The sequence below is a fragment of the Choloepus didactylus genome, chromosome 14 (assembly GCF_015220235.1).
Source record: "Choloepus didactylus isolate mChoDid1 chromosome 14, mChoDid1.pri, whole genome shotgun sequence".
Lineage (NCBI taxonomy): Eukaryota > Metazoa > Chordata > Mammalia > Pilosa > Megalonychidae > Choloepus > Choloepus didactylus.
The window spans coordinates 57,791,159-57,814,938 of record NC_051320.1 but is presented as its reverse complement, the minus strand read 5'-3'; the positions used below and the strand labels follow the sequence as shown (position 1 = coordinate 57,814,938).

At 38.3% G+C, this 23,780-nt stretch overlaps 1 protein-coding gene and 1 pseudogene across 2 annotated transcripts in view; one reads left to right on the top strand and one right to left on the bottom strand.

Annotated features, from left to right (window-relative positions):
* LOC119508853 overlaps positions 1-21,374 on the bottom strand; it is a 61,282-nt pseudogene extending 39,908 nt beyond the window's left edge.
* The window catches only part of NCALD (neurocalcin delta), a 313,506-nt gene that overhangs the window by 8,829 nt on the left and 280,897 nt on the right, over positions 1-23,780 (top strand). The gene's annotated exons all lie outside the window — the stretch shown is intronic.

The following is a 23,780-nucleotide window of genomic DNA, read 5'->3' as shown; positions in this document are numbered from 1 at the left end:
CCTGGGAAACATTGCGGACAACAAAACTCCTGTAAATAGGAGGACTCCAAAACAACTAAAAAGCAAAAGTCCAGGACAACACGAGGCCCAGAAAGACAGGGAAAACCCTGCAGAGTGCTATTCTTTACCCTGATTTTATCAGCCTCTTCCTCCCACTCATCTCGCCTCTGGAGTTTCAAAATAGTTGTTTCAGACAGTTCCTGCCTGTTTAATAGTTATTTTGGTGGAAGGGCTGAGTCCTGGAGCTCTGTACTCTGCCATCTTCCCACAATCCTCCTTGTGCCCATTTGAAAATTAAGTTTTCTACTATTGAGCAATAACAGAGTATATTCTGGATACTGGCCCTTAATAAAATGCGTTTTGCAAATATCTTCTCCGTCTGTGGCTTGTCTTTCCATAGTCTTAAAACTGTATTTCAAAGAGTAAAAGTTTTTCAATTTTGATAAAGTTCAATTTATTTTTCTTTTATGTGTAGTAATTATTGTGTCCTATCTAAGAAATCCTTGCCAAAACCAAGGACACAAAGATTTTTTCCTTTCTTTTTTTTGTTCCTAGAAGTTTTATAGTTTTAAGTTTTACATTTAGTAATATGATCTATTTTGAGTTAATTTTTGTGTCTGGTATAAGGTAAGTGTCGAGGTTTACTTTTTTACATGGATGTCCAATTTTTTTTAGTACCATATGTTGAAAAGCCCTTCCTTTCCCCTTTTTAATTACCTTGGCATCTTTGTAAAAAATAGATTGAATGACAATTAAATAAAATGTGGTACCCTGGACTGAATAACAGAAAGAGAACATTAATGGAAAAACTGAAATCCAAAAAGGTCTGGAATTTGTTAATAATAATAAACCAATGTTTGTTTTCTATTTTTGACAAAGGTACTATGGTATTGTTAACTACAGGGGGAACTGGATAAAGGATATATAGGAACTTTTTGTACTATCTTTACAAATTTTCTATAATTCTACAATTACTCCAAAATAGAAAGTTTATATTTTTAAAAAATCAGTTAACCAGAGTCTATTTCTGGACTCTATCTTGGTGGAAAAATAATCCATTTTTCACCAGTAAGTATGTTAGCTATAGGTTTTTGTAGATGCTTTTTGTCAGATTCAGAAAAGTTTATTTCTATTCTTAGTTTACTAGTAGTTTTAATCATGGATGGATATTGAGTTTCCTCAAGTGATTTTTTCTGAAAATTATGAGATTCTCATATGATGTTTGCATTTTAGTCTGATATCGTAAATTATATTGATTGATTTCTGAATGCTGGAACCAACTTTGAATTGCTGGAAAAAACTCCTTTTGGTTATAATATATTATATATTGTTGGATTTTATTTGCTAATATTTTTTAAGGGATTTTTGCATCCATGTTCATGACAGATATCAGTTAGTAGTTTTCTTTTCTTGCCATGTCTTTATTTGGTTTTGGTATCAGGGTAATACTGACTTCATCAAATGAGTTGGAAATGTTCCCTCCTCGTCTATTTTCTGGAAATATTATGTAGAATTGGTATTATTTCTTCTGTAAATATTTGGTTGAATCAGTTAAGCCATTTGCTTGGAGTTCCTTTGTGGGAAGATTTTCAAGTATGAATTCAATTTCTTTAGTAGCTATGGGGAGATTAAAGTTATCTATTTCTTCTTGAGTGAGTTTCAATAATTTTTCTCTTTCCTGGAAGGTGTCCATATCATTTAGGTTTTCAAAAATACTGGCATGAAGTTGTTTATTAGCCTTCTAATATTAGTGGAATCTATAATGATGTACCTTTAATTCTTGATACTGGTATTTTGTGCCTTCTATTTTTCTTGACTGATCTGGCTAGAGGTTTATCAATTTTATTGATCATTTCAAAGAAACAGCCTTTTATTTTATTATTTTATTAGTTTTCTCTGTTGGTGTTGTGTTCAATTTCATTGATTTCTGTTCTTATTGCTATCAGATATTTTCTTCTGATTTTGGGGGGTTTAATTAGCCCTCCTTTGTCTAGTTTCTTAAGGTGGAGGTTTGGATCATTGATCTGAGACTGTATTAATCAGGGTCCTCTAGGGAAACAGAACCATCAGGAGGTATCTGTAAATATGAGATTTTATAAAATTGTCTCATGCAACTGTGGAGATGCATGAGTCCGAATTCCATAGGGAAACCTGCACACTGGGAACTCTGATGCCGGTTTTTGATGAATTCCCCAGTAGAAGCTGGCCGGCTAAAGTAGAGATGAAAATTCTCTCTTCTGACTACTGAAATCATAATTTCTCTTTTTAAAGCCTTAGACTGATTGGATGAAACATCTCTCATTGCTGCAGGCATTCTTCTCAGTTGATTGTAGATGTAATCAGCCATAGATACAATCAATTTACTGAAGATTTAAGTCCACAAAATGTCCTCACAGTAACAAGCCAGTGCTTGCTTGACCAAACAACAGGGCACCATCACCTGGCCAGTTGACGTACGAGCCTAACTATCACAGAGACCTTTCTTCTTTTTTAATGTAATCATTTATTAATATACATTTCCATCTAAGCAACTCTTTAGATGTCTTCCACAAATTTTGATGTTTTGGTTTTCATTTTCATTCAATTCAAAATATTTTCTAATTTCCATTGTGATTTCTTTGACTTATGGGTTATTTAGGAGTATTGTTTAATTTCCAAATATTCAGGGACTTTTCAGATATTTTTCTGTTACAAATTTCCAGTTTAATTCCATTGTTGACAGAGAATACACTGTATGATGTCAGTACTTTCAAATTTATTGAATCTCATTTAATGCCCCAGAAATGTAGTAGTTTTTTAGTAAATATTTTATGTCCACTTGACAAAAATATGCATTCTGCTGTTTTGTGTTGGAAAGTCCTATAAATGCAATTTGCTAGTGTTGTTTGGTCTTCTATATCCTCACTGATATTTTGTCTACTTATTCTATTAATTATTAAGAGAGCTGTGTCAAAGGCTCCAACTAGAATTGTAGATTTGTCCATTTCTTTCTTAGTTCTATTAGTTTTTACTTCATGTGTTTCAAAGCTTAGTTATTAAGTGCATATGCATTTATTGCTATGTCTTCTTGATGAATTGACCGTTTTATTGTTATATAATGTTTTCCCTAAGTTCTGATGTAGTTGGTTGAATAATGTCCCCCAAAGAAATCAAGTCCTAGTTCTTGAAGCCTGTAAATGTTTCCATGTTTGAAAAAAAAAAAAAAAAAGGTCTTTGTAGATGTGATTAAGTTAAAGTTTTTGAGATAGGGAGATTATTTTGGATTATCCAGGTGGGCCATAAATGTAATTACAAGTGTCCATATAAGAGAGAGGCAGAGGGAGATATGACACACTCAGAGGAGAAGGCCATGAGGGCACACAGCAGAGAGAGATTTGAGGCTACTGGCCTTGAAGATTGGAGGATGAGGCCACGAATGGTCACAAGTCAAGGAATGCTGGACACCATCAAAAACTAGAAGAGACAAAGAACAGGTTCTTCCCAACAGCCTCTCAACAGAGTGTGGCCCTGCTGACACCTTGATTTTGGCCCAGTGATAACTGATTTTGGACTTCCAGCTTCCAGAACTATGAGAGAATATATCTCTTTTGTTTTAAGTCACCAAGTTTGTGGTAATTTGTTGCAGCAGCTATAGGAAACAAGTACACCTGGCAATATTACTTCTTCTGGAATTTATTTTGTCTGATATTAATATAGCCCCTCCAAATTTCTTTTGGTTAGGGTTTGCAAGGTCTATCTTTTAACTTTTAATATTTGTATAACTTTATATCTAAAGTGGATTTCTTGTAGACACCATACATTTGGATCTTTCTTTTTTAACCATTCTTACAATTTCTTCCTTTTAATTAGTGTGTTTAGATTTTACTTTATGTAATTATTGATTGCATTTAAATGTCCTATCCTGTTAAAGATTTTATTTGCCTCATGTGTTTTTTGTTCCATTTTTATTTCTTTGGATTAATTATCTCTATAATTAGCTTTTAAGTTACACCTTATTTCAGTCTTTTAGAGGTTGCACTATGGTTTATACAATTTATCTTTAATTTATTACTGTACACCTTCTAATGATATCATATTGCTTTACATATAGTATAAGACCCTTATAACAGTAGACCTGTATTTCCTCCTTTTGTATTGTTTCATTTAAATTTTACTTCTGCATATGTTATAAATCCCACAAAACTATCAATTATCTTTTAAAATGTTTAGAGATAAGAAAAAGTATCTTATATCTATCCTCATTTCTACTATTTCTGACATTTGTCATTTATTTCTATGGGCCAGATTTCTATCTGGTATCATAATTCTCTGCCCTAAGAATATTCTTTAACATTTATTGTAAATTTAGTTCTACTAGCAATGAATTCTCTCAGCTGTTGTTCTTTTGAAAAAAGTCTTATTTTGCCTTCATTTAAAAAAATGTTGTTGATGCCCATGGAATTCTGGATAGACAGCTGTTTTTTTAGCTTATAGTTTCTGATGAGACTTTTGCTGTTGTTCTTAACTTCGTTTTTCTCTATGTAATATTTCTAAATTTTTTGGCTGCCTATAAAATTTTCTCTTATCTTTGGTTTTACAGGTTTGACTATGATGTGTTAGGTATTTTTTGGTTTGTTTTGTGTTTATCCTATCTGAGATTCTCTGAGCTTCTTGGATCTGTGGGTTGATGTCATTCATTGATTTTGAAAAATTGGATCCTAGCTCGCTCCCTCCCTCCCTCCCTTCCTTCCTTCCCTCCTTCATTCCTTTCTTCCTTCCTTCCTTCCCTCCTTCCTTCCTTCCTTCCTTCCTTCCTTCCTTCCTTCCTTCCTTCCTTCCTTCCCTCCTTCATTCCTTCCTTTCCATTCTCTTGTCTTTTTGTATTTCATTTTGGATAATTTCTATTGACCTATATTTAAGTTTACTAATTCTTTTCTTAACTGTGTATTCTATCCTGATCAGCCTATCAAAGGAATTCTTCACCTTTGATACTGCATTTTTTATTTCTAGAATTTCTGGTTGACTCTTTCCTATAATTTCCATCTCTCCACTGAAATTCTCCATCTGTTCCTGCATCTTATCCTTCTTTTCTATGTGAGCCTCTAACATGTTAGTCATAATTATTTAAAAATTGTGGTCTCATTATTCCAATAGTTGGGTCATCTCCCTGTTTAGTTCTGTCTATTGCCTTATCTTGACTATGATTCACTTTTTCCTTGCTTTTTTGTATGTCTCATTTTTTTATTAAATGTCTCTTTTTTTTAATTAAATGTTGGACATTATAGAAGAGCAGTAGAGAATAAAGTAAATCATATTTCTACCCGTAAATGGACATGCCTTTTCTTCTATAAAGCCATTGATGTGAGATGTTGAGTCAATCTTATTAGTAGTTAAGATTAGTAGTTAGTAGTAGGATTGGTGGAGTTGGGTTCATGATTGCTATAGTTAGGTGCAGTATATGAGACTCCAAAGTTCTCTAATGGTGGACTGTCATTACCCTCTGCTTAGTGTGGCCTTGGGTGCCAGAAGATTTTTCTCAGTCTCTGAGCTCCATTCTCAGTTTTCAACAGACCCTCCATGTCTGCTCCACAGAAGGGATCTCTGTCTGTGTTTTTGCTCCTCTCGTGGGACTAAACTGTCTGTGCTCTTTACTCATTGCAGAGCTGTGGTGGTGGCAGTAGGTTCCCAGTTTTCTTGGTCCAGTCTTAGTCTTCAGCACACCCTGCATGTCTGAGCCTTAGGGACAAGGATTTATCGGTGTTCCTGCCCCTCTTCATGGCAGCCAGTCTCTGCCTTATATCTGTGGGGTATCTTGGGTGGGAGAGAGTTTCCTGCATCTCTCACTGCCCACCCCCATCCCCAGTGTTCTGATTTACTAAAGCTGATGAAATGCAATATACTAGAAATGGGCTGGGTTTTAACAATGAGGATTTATTAACTTACAAATTACAATTCTGAGGCCCTGAATCCAAATAAAGGCATCAACAGGACAATACCTTCTTCCTGAAGAAACGCTGCTGGCAATCCAGATTTCCCTGTCACATGACCAGGCACATGGTGATGTCTACTGGTCCTTCTCTTCTGGGTTTCATTGCTTCTAGCTTCTGGCTTCAGCGGCTTTCTCTTTCAGCTGCCGTGGGTGTGTCCTTGTGTCTCACCTTCTCTGGGGTTTTTTTCTGTGAGTTTCTCTGGGTTTTCTGTGTGTCCTTTATCCTCTTATATAGGACTCCAGCAAAAGGATGAAGACCCACATTCAGTGAGGTGGGTCACATTTTAATTGAAACTACCTTATCAATAGCTCCCACCTATAAAATGTCTGAACCCATAGGAATGGATTCCATGGCCATTAAAAATGGCCTTTCGGGGAGTGGTGGTGGCACTTAATAACTTCAAACTACCACACCCGGTGGCAGCAGACCTCTTCTTTGTATCAGTGCAGGATTCTGAGCCTAAATGTTTCTTGCCAGTCCCTCAGGGCAGATAGCCTTTGCCTCTATGCTTTCTAAGCATCAGTGGATTTTTGCTTCAACCTTGGGGATGGGAAGTATCTTTTGCTCCTCCGTTGATTAATATGAAAAAAATTCTGATTCATTAAAGGGAACACTCTCCAGTTGTTGATCCCTTAATCTTACTCCTAAGTACCCTCTGGAGGCCCAAGACAAAGAGCTTTAGGGTGAGTTTGGGCTTATCTTATGTTTCTGAGGCTTGCAGGATTCTACACTGCCATGCTAGCTCACACTTGCCCTTTAAGAAATCTTTAAAATTTCAGCTCTTTACTTCTTACCTACTTTTATGGCAGTGTCTTTTTCTGCTATGGTGTCGCAGTTTGTATGCCCTGCTTTTCCGTAGAGGGGCAGCTCACATTTTGTAAATTAGTTCACCTGCTTCCTTGTGACCTCAGTTCTCTGATGGACTCAATAGAAGCTATAATTTTATAGCTCTTGCATCTTTTTCTTATTGTTAGAATGGAAGTGATATTCTGTTGTGTCTTTCCATATTTTAAATGGTAGAAGAACTGTGATGCAGATTTTTAAGAGTCTTTCATTTTAAAGGAAAATTTTGGTTGTTAAATAACAATGCCAGTCAGAAATGAATGAAAACTGACTCAAAACAAGGCCATAAAGCCACAATTCAAAGCTTAATGGGAAAAGAGAGAGGTTTTTACTTTTATTCTTCTCTTGGGTTAGCTGTATTTGGGGATTGCTATTTTTCTTTCTCAGGAAATAGATAACTACAGTTTCAGGAGTAGCACAATAGAATAGCTTTATTCTGAGGTCTAGGTTAAAGGAAAGAGGTTTGCCTCTTCTTGTCATAATTGCCTTCGTGAGAGGGAGATGCAAAAGGGAGACAATTGAAAAACACAAAACAAAAAAGAGGGAGACAGCAGGAAGGCACTCAGGGGAAGTTTGCACCTTCTCAGAAGACAGGTGTAAAATTAAAGATCCCTAAAGAAGACTTACAGATGTCTTGGGGCCAAGGAGAGCATCATCTTAATTCCAGACAGATCTTGATGATTCCCCAGTCATCCTGGGAACAGTCAACTCAACTTTCACCTTGGATGTATATAATCTTCTATGTCCTTGATATTCCAAGCCTGGTCTAGGGATCAGGGGCTTGTTAGATGTGCAGAATCACAGACCCCACCCTAGAGCTGCTGAATAAGAATCTGCATTTTAACAAGACCTCCCAAGGTGATTTATGTGCACCTGAAGGTTTGAGAAGTGCTGTTCTACATAATCCTGCTTCTTTTCTTTTTTTTTTTTTTTGTAGTTAATTGTGCTTTTAATAATGAGATTAAAATGCTTTCAAGTCAAAATATTATGAAGGTAACCCTGTGTTAAGGATAAACCAGGGTTTAGTGCTCAAAATTAATGCATTTAAATACATTTTCTAGTTAAATTATTCAATTTATTGAACAATTATCATTGAAATGCATATTTAAAGCATCTTATTTTCAATTTCCCCTTTGAATTTGTGTTCCTAGCACTCAAAAATCTTGAGTCTTTGTTATAACAGATATTTCTCTGTTGCTTCCTCTTGGTATGTTTCTAGGCCCATGAAGCCAGTCTCCTATGGGCAGTTCCTCTTTCCTTGCCACTTTTGTTTTAGCTGCTGAAACAGGTGCCTGCCTGAAGCCGCTGTTGACACTTCAAAGCCTGGTCCATAGGGTCCCAAAGGGATCTTTTCCTACCTCAAGTTTCTTGCTAAGAACCCACAGCTTTGTAATATTCCAGACTTTGTGTATTTTGTGAGGCAGTGATGGGGGCGTGTTGCCAGAATTCTATTTTTCTCCATTTTTTCTCAACTATCAATCAAGGCTTGTTTTACATTTATCCCTTGAAGAGGAGTGAAGGGTTGTTGAGAAGGGTAGAAATCACCTTCCAATAATTTTAAGAAGATATTTTTGTTTTATGTGCTCAGGCAGGACTTCTGGGAAGGAGAGGATTGTTATATACACAGGTGTGTGAGTATATATCTATGTATGCATGTATATACATATCTACATATATGATATTTGATTGTTATGTTTGTCTTGTGTGTGTTGCTTTACATATTTTTCTCAAATCCTGCTGTCAATTACCTTGTAGTACATATTGATAGTAATCTGTTATAGTAGTTGAGAAAAAGGAGAATTCACATGTTTTGAAGTTGTGATGCCCTTGCAAAGGAGATAGGCCGTGAACTGCTTATAGATTTGAAGAGTGGGTAGAATTGGTTCAGATGGAAAGGAAGGGAAGGTGAAGAAGTAGCGTTGGCCACAGCCAGTGGACTTCCAGATGCTTCAGAAGCTCACTGCATGAGTCTTCATTAGCCCCTCCTATATTGCTTCACAAGAAAGAAACAAATGAACAGGCACATTCATATGATAGGGACGTTATCTCCTGTAATTGCACATCCCACTACTCCCTCGCCAGAGAAGTGTCTGATGCAGGCACTGCTGGCATGCAGCAGACCCTGGCTCCTCTCTACCCTGCCATTGTCCTTGGCACTTGCTGTGATCTTGATTTGGAAACTCATAAAAACCAGCCCTGCCCTACACATGGCTCGGCCCAGGATTTTGAGTTGACAGCTGATTGTCGCCACTGATTGCTTTGCTGACAGTGCTTTGTGGCTATTTTAGTTTTTCTTGAGAGTTCCTTAATTAGAGGAAATGACATCGTGTACTATCCAATCAGCCTCTTGTCAGATATTGTTATATTTGTAGGAGAGTCAGGGAACATTTGGGCTTGTTCCCGCCAAGCTGGAATGAGCCTGCCCGGCCTGCAGTGCAGTCTGTTGGGCAGAACAGTGGCCCCTACCCAGCTGTGAGACAAGCATGCCACTGGCTTAGAGGACAAGCATTCTACACTCCCAGTGTGTGCTCAAAGCATCCAAGGCTCCATCAGGGGCCCTGTTCAGGCGGTAACGTTCCATGAAACTTCACACTTCACAGTGGCCATTCCCCCGACAGAACACTGACTTTCTCCTCTCTGAAATGAGATATCTCAGGATTCCTTTGGTATTTGCCTTTCTGACTAACATGGAGAGACCTTTTCATTTTACCCTGGGAGGCCATACATAGATGGCCAGCCAGTGGTTCCTATTTGGTGAAGTTTTAAAGGTGGTTTCCTATGCGGTATAGTAAGTGAGGTCTCAACTAAAGTGCTTTAATTAACAAGAAGGATCATACTAAATCAGGAAATATTCTGAATTATAAAATAAGTTTGAAGAGTTTTGCAACTCTCAAGTCCATAGAATAACTTTTACCAGCTGTTTTTAAGTAGCAGTCCCTTATAAAGCTACTTTATTGAATATTTATTTTGGAATAGCTGTGTTTATTTACACATAAACTATATCTGAAAGTTTTAAAGATCAGTTTATTTATCAAAAGATTATGGACCCCTCTTTCCTTAGTGCTTGTTTCTGGCATTAATTTATTGTAAAAGGGACTTAGTGAGCCAGCTAGAGTGCAGTTTCTCAAGGAACTTAAATTCTTATTGGGAATTAATGTTCTCAAGTGGTCAAGGCTTTCTTGAAGGCATCTCCATGGCTATATGGTTTTTCTCCTGGTACACTCAGTGTTGGAGCAGAGAATACAGAATACAAGATTGATCCAGGGTTAGGAAGATAAGAAGACAAGGATATGGAGAGTCCATAAGGGTCTTAGGTTAGGATCAGAAGGAAGTGACACCAAGGTGTGTGTGTGTGTGTGTGTGTGGTGGGTCATAAAGATGGAGAAGGTGTTGGGCATAGTGGGTGGGTGGAGACCAAAAGACAGGAGGACTCTGGGGCAACGAAGAAATGGAGAACAGATAGATAAAGGGCAAGAGCGAAAGAACAAAATGCTACTTGACTGTTTTTGCAGATCTGTCTTGTCTCCTTAACTAAAGGGTAAAAAAAAAAGCCCAGGTCTGGCATTTCTTTTCCATCTCCTTTCACCTCCCAGCCCAGTGTGATGCTCATAGAATGTTCTTCCTAAATATCTCCTGAAGAAATCCAGCTTATTTATGGGACTTGTGAAGATCATTTGTTTCAATTTTCAGATTTCTTTCATGACATGTATCATGTTTCATGTACCATGTTGCTCACTGGGTTATGTATATAATGTCCTCCTACTCGATTCCTGATACAGTCTAATGGTGGTATAAATACACAGATGCACAATGAAGAAGAAGATGACATCTCCAGCACCTGATAATTGTTTACCTTCAAGTGAATGGAAAATTATTGCTTCTAGAACTTCAATGAGTCCCAATGCTGGATGTGATTTTGCCTTACCAGTCAAGTCTCAAATGCTGTTCCTTTCTATGGGGCAATGGTTTTCCTTTTGACCTTCATGATTTTCAGGTTAAACACATTTAAAGACCCTAATGAGCAACTTTAATTTCTTTCTGATCATATTACTGTTCCCTTGCTCAACATTCAACTTTTTCTTGTATTTATATTTATCTGACTTTCATGATTGAAATCACAGCAAAAGCTAGGAAATAAAATTTAAATTTTGGAATAAAAGCCAAAGCTTTATATCATAATTCCTACGCATTCTCATGTATTTTATAATTAAGTTGCTGCTCTGTGGGCACCACAACCACTATGAGTTCTGAGACTGTCTTATGTTCATCTTGATTACCCCAGTGCTGGCTCATTTGCTGGGAACCCAGTAGAGAACACCAGAAATGAGTGTGTTGTATGCCCAGTTCAAACATACCTGAAGAGTCAGTTAAAATGCATTTTTCCTTAGGTAGCACTTTAAAATTCATACCCAGACACAGCAGGCTTGGCCAGAATGATACAGTTACCAAGGCAGCCAAAGAGAGCACTTAGAAGCTCATCAACTTCTTCAGGCAGAGGGAAAGATGGCAAACTGCTCTAACAGAACGTTTTCTACCTTCTAGGCTGAAAATAGAAACTATATCTGAAACAGCAAATGTGATTTTCAAAACTTCTCTCAACCCTAATCTTTTATAAGATGTTTACTGAAAACTGTTCACCAGTTTACATGTTTTAGCACTGACTTGGAGCAACTTTTCTTTCGTCTCTGATCTGGAAGCTTCTTTTTAACTTGTCTTTGAATAAAATAGAAATGTGAATGACTCTGGCTAAGAAATCACTTTCAATTTCAGAGAAGAGTTGGACTGACTGAGCCCTCCTGTTTATTCAGGGAGAGCAAGGCAAAACTGGGTCCCCTTGAGTAAAATGGAGAGCTACTTTCTTTACAGGAAGCTTTCCCCTCTCTGACACAGTTCTTTGATGTTAATATAATTCTCATTAATTGCTAACACGAAAGAAATAGAGCTTAGATCTTTGAAAGTATTGTGTTTTGTAAAATCTTATTTCTGAAATATCTGCTTAATGGAGAGGCCACTGATCCCGCTGGTTTTTTGTTCTAAAGTTAGTATACAGGGACTGTTAAAGTCATTAATTTATATTGCTTGACATTTGTATAACACTTAGCAGTGTTCAAAGCACATTTATGTCCATTGTTATTTGCACTTCATAATAACCCCCATGAGACAGAGATTTTTTTTAATTCCTTTTTATTTTTAATTAAGAGATTGAGGGTCAGAAAGATTGTGCCTTATTCAAAATCACTTCCTACCAGGAGGCAGACTGAGCAGTAGCACCTACTCTTCCTGTTCCTAATTCAAACTTTGGTTGCTGTGTCCTGATGGCTGAGGTGTGAGGACTGAAAGGGAGAACCCATTGCTTGTTTTGTAATTATCTGCTTACTTGTTTGTCTCCCCAGTTTGGCTTTAAGCTCCTTGAAAGGCACAGATGATCTTATTCAATTGCTGGCTCCCCTGAGCCTAGCATAGTGCCAATAACATTTTTGTTAATAAATGAATAACAATAATGCCACCATCTTTACCTCTATCTATCCTCTTCTTATACATGCCAATGGCTTAGAAAATGCAGAGTATAGGAATTACATTTAAAATAAATAGGCAAAGATATGGGCATAGTGGGGGAAGTGCAGGTTGTGAATCAGTCAAAAATACTGGGTGTAGAGCACTGACCTGGAGCTGTAGGAAAACACAAAACTGAACTGAACCTGTCTGACAATATAGCTCCTGCCTTCAGGGAGCTTAAAGTCCAATTAGAGAAACAGAGTATGCACCATGGAAACGATGAAGAGAATCACTATCAAACTGCCTGTTGGGTTGGCACTGCCCTCTTGGAAACTCGAAGTTGGAAAAAAAAAGATGCATGTTGCAAAAAACCTTGATCTCAGAGGGGAGGAGTAATGGCAAGAACTCTGCTGTCATTTTCTTTGGTTGTATAATTACCTGTACCTTTTCAAGTGTTTTTATATAAGAAGCTAAATTCAGTGACTGGTTGAGGGATGAATCATTCCAATTAACTGGAATAGAAGGTGAACTTTGACAAAGCTTCAATTGGTTCTTTTCTTTAAATAGTTCAAGTAATTATGCTGCAATTTAGTATCGGTAAACAATTGTTTCCATCCTTATCTCAACCAGAGCTAGTATTTTCCCATTCTTCAGAGTTGTGTTTTTCAAGTTTCAGTTCTCAAGCCACCTGCTTCAGTATTACCTGCTGAGATTCTGACTCAGGGGGTCTCGGGCAGGGTCTGAAAATCTGCTTAAAATTTTTGTTTAAATAATTCATTTGGAATAATTTTATTTTATATTTACATAAAAATTGCAAAGATAGTACAGAGAGTTTCTGTATATCTTTCACCCAGCCTCCCCTAATGGCCATATCTTGCATAACCATAATGTATTTGTCAAAATTAATTAATTACCGTTGGTACAATATTACTAATTAAACTACAGACTTTATTTGGATTTCTCCAGTTTTTTTTGTTTTTGTTTTTTTCACTAATGCCCTTTTTCTATTACAGAATTTAATCCAGGATACCTCATGCATTTAATCATCATTTTCCTTAGTTGCCTTGGATCTGTGATAGTTTCCCAGGCTTTTCTCGAATCTACATTTTTACTAAGCTCTCCAGGTGGTTCTCAGCCACTAGAATACAAGATTCGTTGCTCTTCCAAAGGCAAGGACAGATCCTGGGCACACCTCACTGAGCCACAAGGACTAGAAAGCATATGCCTGGGAGACCTTCCCTTGTCTGAGTGGTAACTTGTGCTCCTCCATCCCAAGTCAGGTTTCATCAGTCGTGGACCCAGCAGGAAACATAAGGCATGCTGGGGGAATTCGGGAGAGAATTTAGCAAAAGCACTGTTTATAGAGGTGTAAGCAGCTTATGGGAGACAAATAAGAGATGTTAAGGCAACCAGGAAATATGAACAGTGAAGGGTCAAGAGGAGTTCTGGAGCTATCAGCTGGAGCAGGAGTCAGAGATGCGTACTTGTAGAACCAGCCCCTATCAGAACCTCAAGGATCCTGAAGCACAGGGGAGGTGGAGGAGGACATATCCAAGTCTTTCTCCTCTGCTCTAGTGAGGCGAGAATAACCAATATCACGTTAAAGCAAAATGCAGGAGAGATAGCCTGATTAGTCAACTGTGCCCAGATTAAAACTTGTTTTCCGTTTATAATTCGTAGCTACTGTGTTATTAGAGGTGCAATAAAACATTACATTTAGCCTTAAAAACTGTTGGAAATTCAACAAATACCCTTTTGGTGGTTAATGATACATGGTGAACAGAAGCCTCTAGCTAAATAAATATTCAGATTGGAAAAAAAAAAAAAGAAATGCTATCCCAGATGTAGTCTTAGAATTGATAACAGATTTTAAGAATGACATGTACCACCTTATAGAATTTGGATAAAATAGTACATTTCTTTTTCTGTTTTGTTACTCAGCTGCAAGTTTTTGAAAGGATAGATAGGTAACTATTCTGCATGTAGTGAATTTAAATTCTGGCCACCAAAGAAGATTCAGAAAATGTTCCTCATCTTTTTGTAATTATGAATGAATAAGAACTTGAATGGAAAAGAGCTTATCTTTCTTAAGCACCCTTGTGACTTATGGGGAATCAGTAGTCTTTAGAACTGGAAATGGACATTACTGGGGCTTATCTAATGGATTTTTTTGGGGGTGGTGGTGGGAGTTAGTGGGTGAAAACTTTTTTCTCATTTCAAAAGAAGAGTAGAAGCTAAAAAGGACTATTAACTATATTTTGCAGTTTTTAAATATTAAGTTCAACATTAAAAACATTGTTTGCCAAAACAGAAGGCCCAATAGAGATATGTTTTGCTTGTGCATGTTTTTCATAGATATGGGTCTTCTTTTGTGTTTGCCTATTATCCTTAGACAGGAAACAAGCGTTTCTATATTTATTTTGAAAAGTGGTTGCATTAAGGTCTTGGCAGGAAACAGAATTTACCTCAGAGGTAGATGAAGAAAGTCTAATGAAGAGAGTTTAACCAAGGGACTATTCTATTCCTGTGGGCAGTGTTCCAGGAACAAACAAGGGGTGATCCAGTGACCAGGAGCTAGCAGCAGTGGGAAACCATTGCCGTCCCTGGGCTGGAGGGACTGGGGAGGAGAAAGTGGAGTCCAGAGTGGGCTGTAATCATGGAGGAGGGGCCACTGGGCAGAAGCCATAGCTGTTAAGGGACATAACCATTGTCAGAATCTGCAGTGAAACAGGGAGAGAGTAGGGAAAACAGCACCCCATTTCTCTCTTCCTGCTTTCCCATATTTGGGTGTGTCCCATTAGGAACAGGAAGCTAGAGGGCAACGAAGTGTAAATGATATAGGAGCTGAGAGAGATGGAGGATGGTTGGGGGTAGTTGTGAAGGCAGGGGATGGGGAAAAAACAGCAAAATGGTCTATAGTTTTTGAGTTCCCCAAATTGTTACTTGTGACATTACGTTGAAGATAATGCAAAGTAGATGCATAAAATTGATGGGCAAATCCACTTTCTTTAAAGCCAGTTTTATTGTTTCAAAATGCCTTACTACTCCTCTAGCTTGTCCTGAAGTTTAGTGCACGAAGAACCTATTTTGCTGAGTTTTCTTAGCTTATTTGTGTGATGAGAAGGTATTGATCCTTAACATTACAAGGCGCCTGAATTTGACCTCTAAGAAACCCGAGGGAGGGACCCACCATTACTTGTGTTATTGTTTGTTGCCCCAGCTGGCATTTTTAGAGTTAAAAAGGGTTGTCGTGTTCTGTATGCTTTTATTGTCTTAATGGGTTGTTTCTGTTAAAGCTAAATGTAATTACTAAATAGTCATTTCCGGTTGTTCATTGATTATTTGTGCATGAATTATTTAATGAAAATAGACCCAGATGATCGAGTAGTAGAAAGGCCTGTTTCTGGGAAAAACATTCACTCTAGCCCATACTCCCAGTTGCAGATTATTTGAAAACAAAAGCAAAGCAACAAAACAATCTTAAATGCCTCTGACAACTTCAACCAAACCTGGCCCCAGGATCATTTAAGAACTTCTGTTGTGAGGCTCAGAGAAATAGAGCTGAAGATAGCCAGCTGCTGCAGTATCACCTGATGAACTGACAATATTTTCTTTGGTTACCATGTTTCAGTGAGTGATAAAATGGCGATCTCCAGAAAATAAGATTCCTGTGAAAAGAAGAGTGATCAGTTTTGTTTTTCCTGGTGGAATAGTTCTCTGAAATGCTTCATGTTGTCAAAAGACAAACAGGCGTCATGTTTGCAGATTACGTTTTATTCAGTACACCAAAGTTGCTAAAGCAAAGGAAGCCAGATCACTTGCAAGAATGGAAGTAGCTTATGGGTTCTAGGGATGTCTTTAATAGATATAAAAATAACTTAGCTTGATTCCTGTTGATTGGACAATGGTTTGTCCATCTTATAGGGCCAGGTATAGGACTGGTGGGCTTTATTTTCTGTTGGGTCAAATCTAATGAATTAGGAACTTCATTGGCTACCTGGGCCAGCTGCCTTGGTGGGGATTTCAAATTTCAGAAGACATCAAGAAGAAACTCAAGATTTTGAGTTCAGAGAGGAAGTAGGGCATGGGCTTTTTGGTTCTGAGGGGTTCCCAGGGCTTTCTCTGTATAATTTTATCAACACCAAAGCTTTAAATATGATGCTGTGAAATCTTTCTGGCATCCTATTTGCTGAGGTATTTTTGTCCTATTTAATCTTCCTTTGTGATGGATTTTTGGGGATAACTATCTTCATTTAAAAGGCTCCAGGAAAAAAAAAATTAAGTCATGTTCTTTAAAATATTAGTTAGTTTGCACTGCTATTAGGCTCAATTGTGCTTCTTTTGTTCCCTAGCCTGGAAAAATGTCTTGCTTGGCTTTGTCTTCAGCCTATTAGATGCTTTCTTTATATCATGAAAATGTTAAGTAAAAGGGTTAAAAAATAGCCAGAAGCTATTCACTCTAGTGGTCAGTTGATTTAAAGTTCAAGGGTCTTTCAATTATATAATAATGTAGATTACAAGGGGTGACAGTGTGATTGTGAAGACCTTGTGGATCACACCCCCTTTAGCTAGTGTATGGATGAGTGGAGGAATGGGAATAAAAACTAAAGGACCAATGGGGTGGGATGGGGGGATGATTTGGGTGTTCTTTTTTCACTTTTATTTTTTATTCTTGTTCTGGTTCTTTCTGATGTAAGGAAAATGTTCAGAGATAGATTGTGGTGATGAACGCATAACTATGTTATCATACTGTGGACAGTGGATTGTATATCATGGATGATTGTATGGTGTGTGAATGTATTTCAATAAAACTGAATTTAATAAAAAAAAAAAGTTCAAGGGTCTTTGACTCTTAGAGCTTAATTGAAATTTTGAGCAAAGCTAAAAAATATCTGTCAGTCAGGCCTCATGAAGGGAATGTCGTGGCTCTGAGTAACTAGAATCAATAAGTCACTCATTGTCTCATAGTTAGTGACACTGAATAGAAAAAAAACCTTTATTGCCCTAATTGATCTGACCTGTGCAGGGTGATAGAGTAGGTAAGTAGAGGTTAATGATTGCCATGCTAGTTTGCTTTAACCTAAGTTAAAAACTCAAACTCTGTGATAATGGGCATTAACTCCCATGGAAAGATAATTTCTGTCCTTTGCAACTATTCTTGTCTATATTATGATAATTTTCCAAATCACTGCTGTGTTAAACAATGAAGCACCTCTAACTCGATGGTCTTCCGAGTTCCCTCAAAATCAGTTATGCACCATGGTCAGCCTTTTCTAGCTCTGCAGGATAGCTTCCTGTCCTTTTCTGTTGTTGCCTCTATAGGCAAGGACCTTCTTTCTGGCTTGGGTTATTGAGGTACCCTCCCACACACCTTCTTGCTTACAGCGTTTCCTTGTTCTTGCCACAGGAGACTTCCTAGACCATTTACTTTATCAGAATCTGCCTCTGCTCAAAAACCTCCAGCTAGTTATTAGTGACAGGCTAAAATCCCTAATAGTGACCAGTAAATAAATTTCTATGAGCAACGGGTATGGCCCTCTGCTAGATATTGTGGGAACAGAGACCATGTCTGCTTGCTTGTTGACATTGTGTCCACTCTTATATAATTTTCTGTAGGGCAGGAACATACTTGATGTGTATAAGTGCACAAAAACGATACTGGCTTTTCAATCAGCATTCCTGATTACATGTATTCAGTTAAGGATGGCTCTTTAAGTTATACATCCTAGAAAGTTATATACATATTCCCCTCAAGGCTGCTCAAGTGGTTCCCAATATTTTTGAAACTATCCATTTAAATTTACCTTTAGAACTGGTTTTCCCTTTATCAGAAGAACAGTGATGTAGCTCCTGTCCTTGTATGTTACTAACCCTAAAGAGTCTGATTATATTATTTTATTATCCAAGATACATTTTACCGAAGGGCTGCTTAGTGTCAGACACTGTGCCAAACTTGTGACATACAAAGATGTGTTAAAGCCCACCAAACCAAGACTGCCAGGAGCACACCATAGTCAAACAAAATTAAGTTTATTAGCTTGCTGCATGGGGGAACTGTGAGACATTTCGAAAGGTAGAAGTTAGGGAAGAGTATCTATAGGATTTAAGGGACTAGAGTTAGTTATAGCATGATCTTGGCAGAGATTGGTCAGAATTTGTAAACCAAGAAGTTGCTGGTGGATTTACTTTAGCATGCGTGCCTTTGTGTATAGTTACTGTTAGATCATTTTGTCTGTAGCCCGATTTATAATATATGAATCTGAATGAGCTGATGGTAAAAAAGCTTGAACTTAATTTGCCTTGCATGTCATACATGTTTCTTACAATTAATCTATTTTGTGAGCTTTTGCAAGTTGTGGTTTCTGTTACAATTTGCAGATCCCACCTCACATCCTATTTGCCAGAGAAACTGGTTTCCCCTTTATCAGAAGAACAGTGATGTAGCTCCTGTCCTCAAGGAGTTTCCTGTCTAGGCTGTTATAATTTGTTATTATAATATAATTTTATATGTGCCATAACAGATATATAAATAAGGTGTTATGGAGTTTGGAAAAAGCAACTATTTTTGAAATGAACATTTGTTTAAATCTTACCACATATAAGGCTCTACATACCTTAAGTAATAGGTAAGTTACATACATCATTTCATTTAATCCTCACAACAATCCCATGAAGTAGGTGCTATTTTTCTTATCTTCATTTTAAGATAAAAAATGCAGAAAGGTTACATAACCCATCCAAGGCCATCTAGCTACAAGGTGATAGATCTAGGACTTTATTAAACAAACATTTGCTGGGCCCTGTTATAGGTGCTTTAGAAATATTAGCTCACATACTCTCTGAAATCACCCTTTGAAGTAGGTACTACTCTTTATCCTATTTCACTGATGAGGAAACTGAGGCATGGAGAAGTGAAGTAATTTGCCCCAAACCACAAAGTCCACGAGTGCTTGATAGAGGCAGAACTCAGAGCCAGATCTAGGCTACAGAGACTGTGAGTGTAACCACCTCTGCGTATGGCACCTGACTCACATCTTTGTTCCTACCCGCCACCCTGCTGTGCTGAACTGGCAGAGGAGAGGCCTCACAGAAGTGTCGACGTGCAGGTTGGGACTTAGCAATAAGTAGGGTATTTCTTGGTGAATTAGGGCAAGAGGTTGTGACATTCCAGTCGGGAGGAGGAAAGACCCCGGGAATGGCAGGTTTGAAGAACTCTGAGCATGTAGTATGGGCGGGGCGTTGACAGCAGGTGAACCTGGAGATGTGGTTTGGGACCAGTTTGGGATTTTACAGTCACCCCTCATATTTGTCCCAAAGGATGCTCCTCTTCTCATTCCTTCTTCCTGTCTATCCCGCTTGACTCTGATGACCAGCTTCTGGTTATAATCTATCCCCAAAGGAAGGAGACATGTCTTCATCAAAGATAATCATCCTGAAAGCAGTTCCAAAGGAGAAGTTTCAGAAATGTGTTGAGCAAAAGAATCCTTAGGAAAAAAATGCTGCCTAGAGATATTCCTCAGGAGACTGTTTTAACTCTCATTCGAATGTCTGTGTCCAGGTATGTTAAAGGCTAAAAAAGGCACGTCATTACTTTCAATCAACCCAGAGTCCTGAACAGCAGATTTTAATTTGCAGAGTGCTGGGGGCTAATATGTGTTTAATCTTTACACAAATCCCATGAGGTAGATACTCTTAGTGTTTTAATTGCATAGATGAGGAACCTGAGCTCAGAGAACTCAAGGGATTTTGAAAAGTCACATAGTGGAAGGTGATGGAACCAAGATTTCAACCTGGTTTGTTGGATTCCAGAGCCTGTTCTGCCTCACTGCTCAAGAAGTCCAAGTCCTTTCAACTTGTCAAAGTACAGAATGTCCCAAACACACCAGTCATCCAAATATCCATGGAGAGTTAGTGGGAAGGGTAGTGGTGAGCCTAAGAGGAGGCCACTCTTTCACCTCTTCCCCATTCTGTATCAAATCTCCCTTTCTTTGATAGACAATTTATGTCTCGATGTTACATCAATTTGTTACATGAATGCAGCTTCCAGCTCCTTATTCCAACCAGATTGCTACCTCTAAACATGGAAACTCTGACTTCTCCATCTGGAAAGGGAGCAACATGTACTGAGTACTTGCTACTGAGATACATCATCTCATTTGATTTTCATGAGAGTCCCAAGAGGTAAGAACAAACAGTCTGAGACTCAAAAAGTCACTCAGCCACCATCATGTGGCTCTTAAGCCGTGATGAGGCTGGGATTTGAGTCTTCCTATTGGTTTTTGCAGCCCATGCTCTTAACTCTGAGTCAAAATACCTCCCAGCATTGAGAAGGAGAGGGAAGGGGCTGACTTTTGTTTTCTGGGTCCCCTTAGGTTGCTGTGGTGTTTGGGAGATCTTACCCACCAGTGCTCTGAATCACTCTTCCCACACTGTCTTGATTTTAATGCTTGATTTCACTTTTCCTTCTGCACTTTCACTTTCCCTTCTGCACTTCTATTCACCTTACTCACTGACTGCTCAGACAGCTTCACTGGCCCTGTCACCTGTAGGTTCGAGTCACTTATCTGGTGTCAGCCTGTCTTTCCAGCCCATCAGCCTGAGTCCAGTCTGTCCACTTTTCCCTGTCCATTCACCTTGTTTCCTTGCTTGGAATGCCTTTCCCCTTATATCCATCTTTCCTGACTCGACCTGTCCTTCATGGCCCAGATCAAATGCCTAGTCCAGGAATCTATCCCAGATTGCCCCAGATGGGAATAACCCCTCTCTGCTCTGAATACTCATGGTACTTTCTCTCTCCCTTCCAACATTTTTGTCTGGCACAACATTGTTTGTGTGCAAATTTTATCTCCTGCAGTAGGCCATGCATGTCTTAACAGTGTGGGGACGTTCTTGGGGAGCCAATTCTGAACTCCCCTTTTCACGTTTGGAGAATTCTCTGCTTTGTGAATTTGGGCCTGGCAGAACCACACCTCACCATAGGAGCTGAAAACGCTCGATATGTTTGTCTCACTTTCCTGGTGGTTGGGTGTCAGCTTGGGACTCTGGCTCGGCCAATCGGATGTACATGTTCAGGCTTTTGTCCCTGGAGCCAGTGACACTAAGGAAACAAGGAACAGAGGTGCTTTCTGGGTTGTGGGTGGGGGTTGCAGCAGGAGCATCAGCAACAGGGCTTTAGAGTGAAACACTGGCTTACCCCACAGGTCAATAACTATTTATACAATCTTGTTTTTTTAAAAAAATAGTCATCTAATAAAATACAGCTATAAATATTATAAAAATAAAACAATGAAAGTAAAATAAATAAATGATAAATAATACTATAAAAAGAAAATAATATAACAGCAATACAGAAATTCTGGCAGTATCATCAACTGCTGTGGGTGTGGTTCACGCTCTCTCGGGCCTGGGGACCTGTCGTTCTTTCTTCAAGACCCTGCTCGGTTAGGATCAGTTTGATCACACATTTCTTTCTCCCTCCATGTATCCTAAATAATAATAGCTCACAATTATTAAGACTTACCATGTGTTTTCTATTAGTACCTCAGTTAATCCTCACAGAAACCATCTGAAGTAGGTGTTACTGTCCCTGTTTAATATTTGATCATGGCACTTATTACACTGGTAACAGTCTATTTATTTGTGTGATTTTCCCCACCAGCCCCAAAATGCCTCAATGGCCTCGTTTATTTATGCCCTGTGCCTGGCACAATGCCTGGCTCATTGAAAGGAAGCAGTGGATTATGATGAATAAATAAATGAGCCATACTCAAATATTTTTCCTTTTAAAGAATGATTGTTTCCCCAAATCTTTAGTTATCTGACTTCCTTTAAAAAATTTGCTTCACATTACCTGGCCACTTATTAATACTAATGCAATCACCTACCTTTTTTGTTTTTTTGAGTACATACTATAAGCCAGCCATGGAGTTAAATGTTTTGCATATATTATCTATTTTTATTCTTATAGCAACCCTGTGAGGGCATTGTTATTATTTCCTTTCCACATAGGAGGAAGATGATGTTGAGAGTTGTTAAGTAATGAAAGCACAGAGCTAGAAAATGGCAGAAATTGGATTGAGTCTCAACTTTGCCTCTCTAAGTTCTTCATTTCTAGTTTAATATCCAAATAAATTACTTTGCTCTTCTTTAAATGTTTTCCATCATTGGAGCTTACTTTATCCTCACTCATTATTACTCCTTGGACAGCAAGATATAGTCCCAAACTCTAAGCTCCCCTCAGGTTTAGTGGGACAGCGTTTCAACAGCCAATTAGTAGATACATTTATGTTGATCTTTCTGCTACTAACCTAGTGGTTTGTTTATTTAACTAATGACATGTGCCCTCATTGAAAGCTGTAGTGCACAGAAGGTCTTTATTAACTCTAGAAGGTGATAACCCCCAATTCTTTGTAGCACTAGGGAAAAAGTGGTGGCAGTGGGTAATCAGCCTTGGATGGCATGTTCAAGAAACAGAGAGAAAGATATGCTACTTTTTTACTTCTGTAGAGTGAGCTAGTGGCTTAAGTTTATTAACTGATTAACTTAACCTAAGAACTGTCTGATCCCTTCAGCCTGTGTTTGTCCTGCCGTTGGTGGCAGGCAGTGTGGCCAATGAGAGCCTGAGCCGAGAGTTAGGTTGCCTCAGGTGAATCCTGATCCCTTGGCTTATTTTGGACAAATTACTTAAACTTTCTTTGCCTTCATTTGTTTATTTTGAGTACCTACCTCATAGAGTTATTCTGATGATTAAGCAAGAATATCCTTGGAAATTGCTCAGCCCATTACTCAGTATATGGTAAGGAGTCAGTAAATGACAAGAATGACAAATATTGAGTGAGCACCTGTTTTGTGCCAGGCCAGGGGTACCTTCCATGAGGACGATGATGGGAGTGTCATCCCTGGAGTTGTGCAGTGCAGTGGCTCTGTGGCAGGAGCTGCTCCAAGTGTTTGACATGTGCTAACACTTTAATCCTCACAACAACCCGTTATTATTCCTGTTTAAAATTTAGGCACAAAGATGTTAATTACTTTGCCCAAGCTTAGCCAGCTGGTAAGTGGCAAGTCTGGAATGTTGGCCATTATTATTATTTTGGTGTGGAACAGCAAGGTTGTCCTCTTTCCTGTCAATCACAAAATGGAGTGAAGGGCCCCTTAACAGTCTGTTTTCCACTATCAACTCATAATGTATTGGTGGTCATTATATATTTTAGTATTTCTTAGAGAAACTTACATTTTCAACCTTTGTAAATAATACATTTAATTTTGGCTTATAACAGAAATTCAGTAATTCACTTGACCCTGGGAAAAGATTGCAGTAAAGTCATAACATACAGATCTTTGCTTATTGGAATTCAGCTACATGTGATTAGGACAGAAGGAGGGAAGGAGAAAGGGGGAGAGAAAAAGAGAGAACGCAGGAGGCATTAGAATAGTACTAACACGGGACAGGTCACCATCCCATGTTTTTGCTCA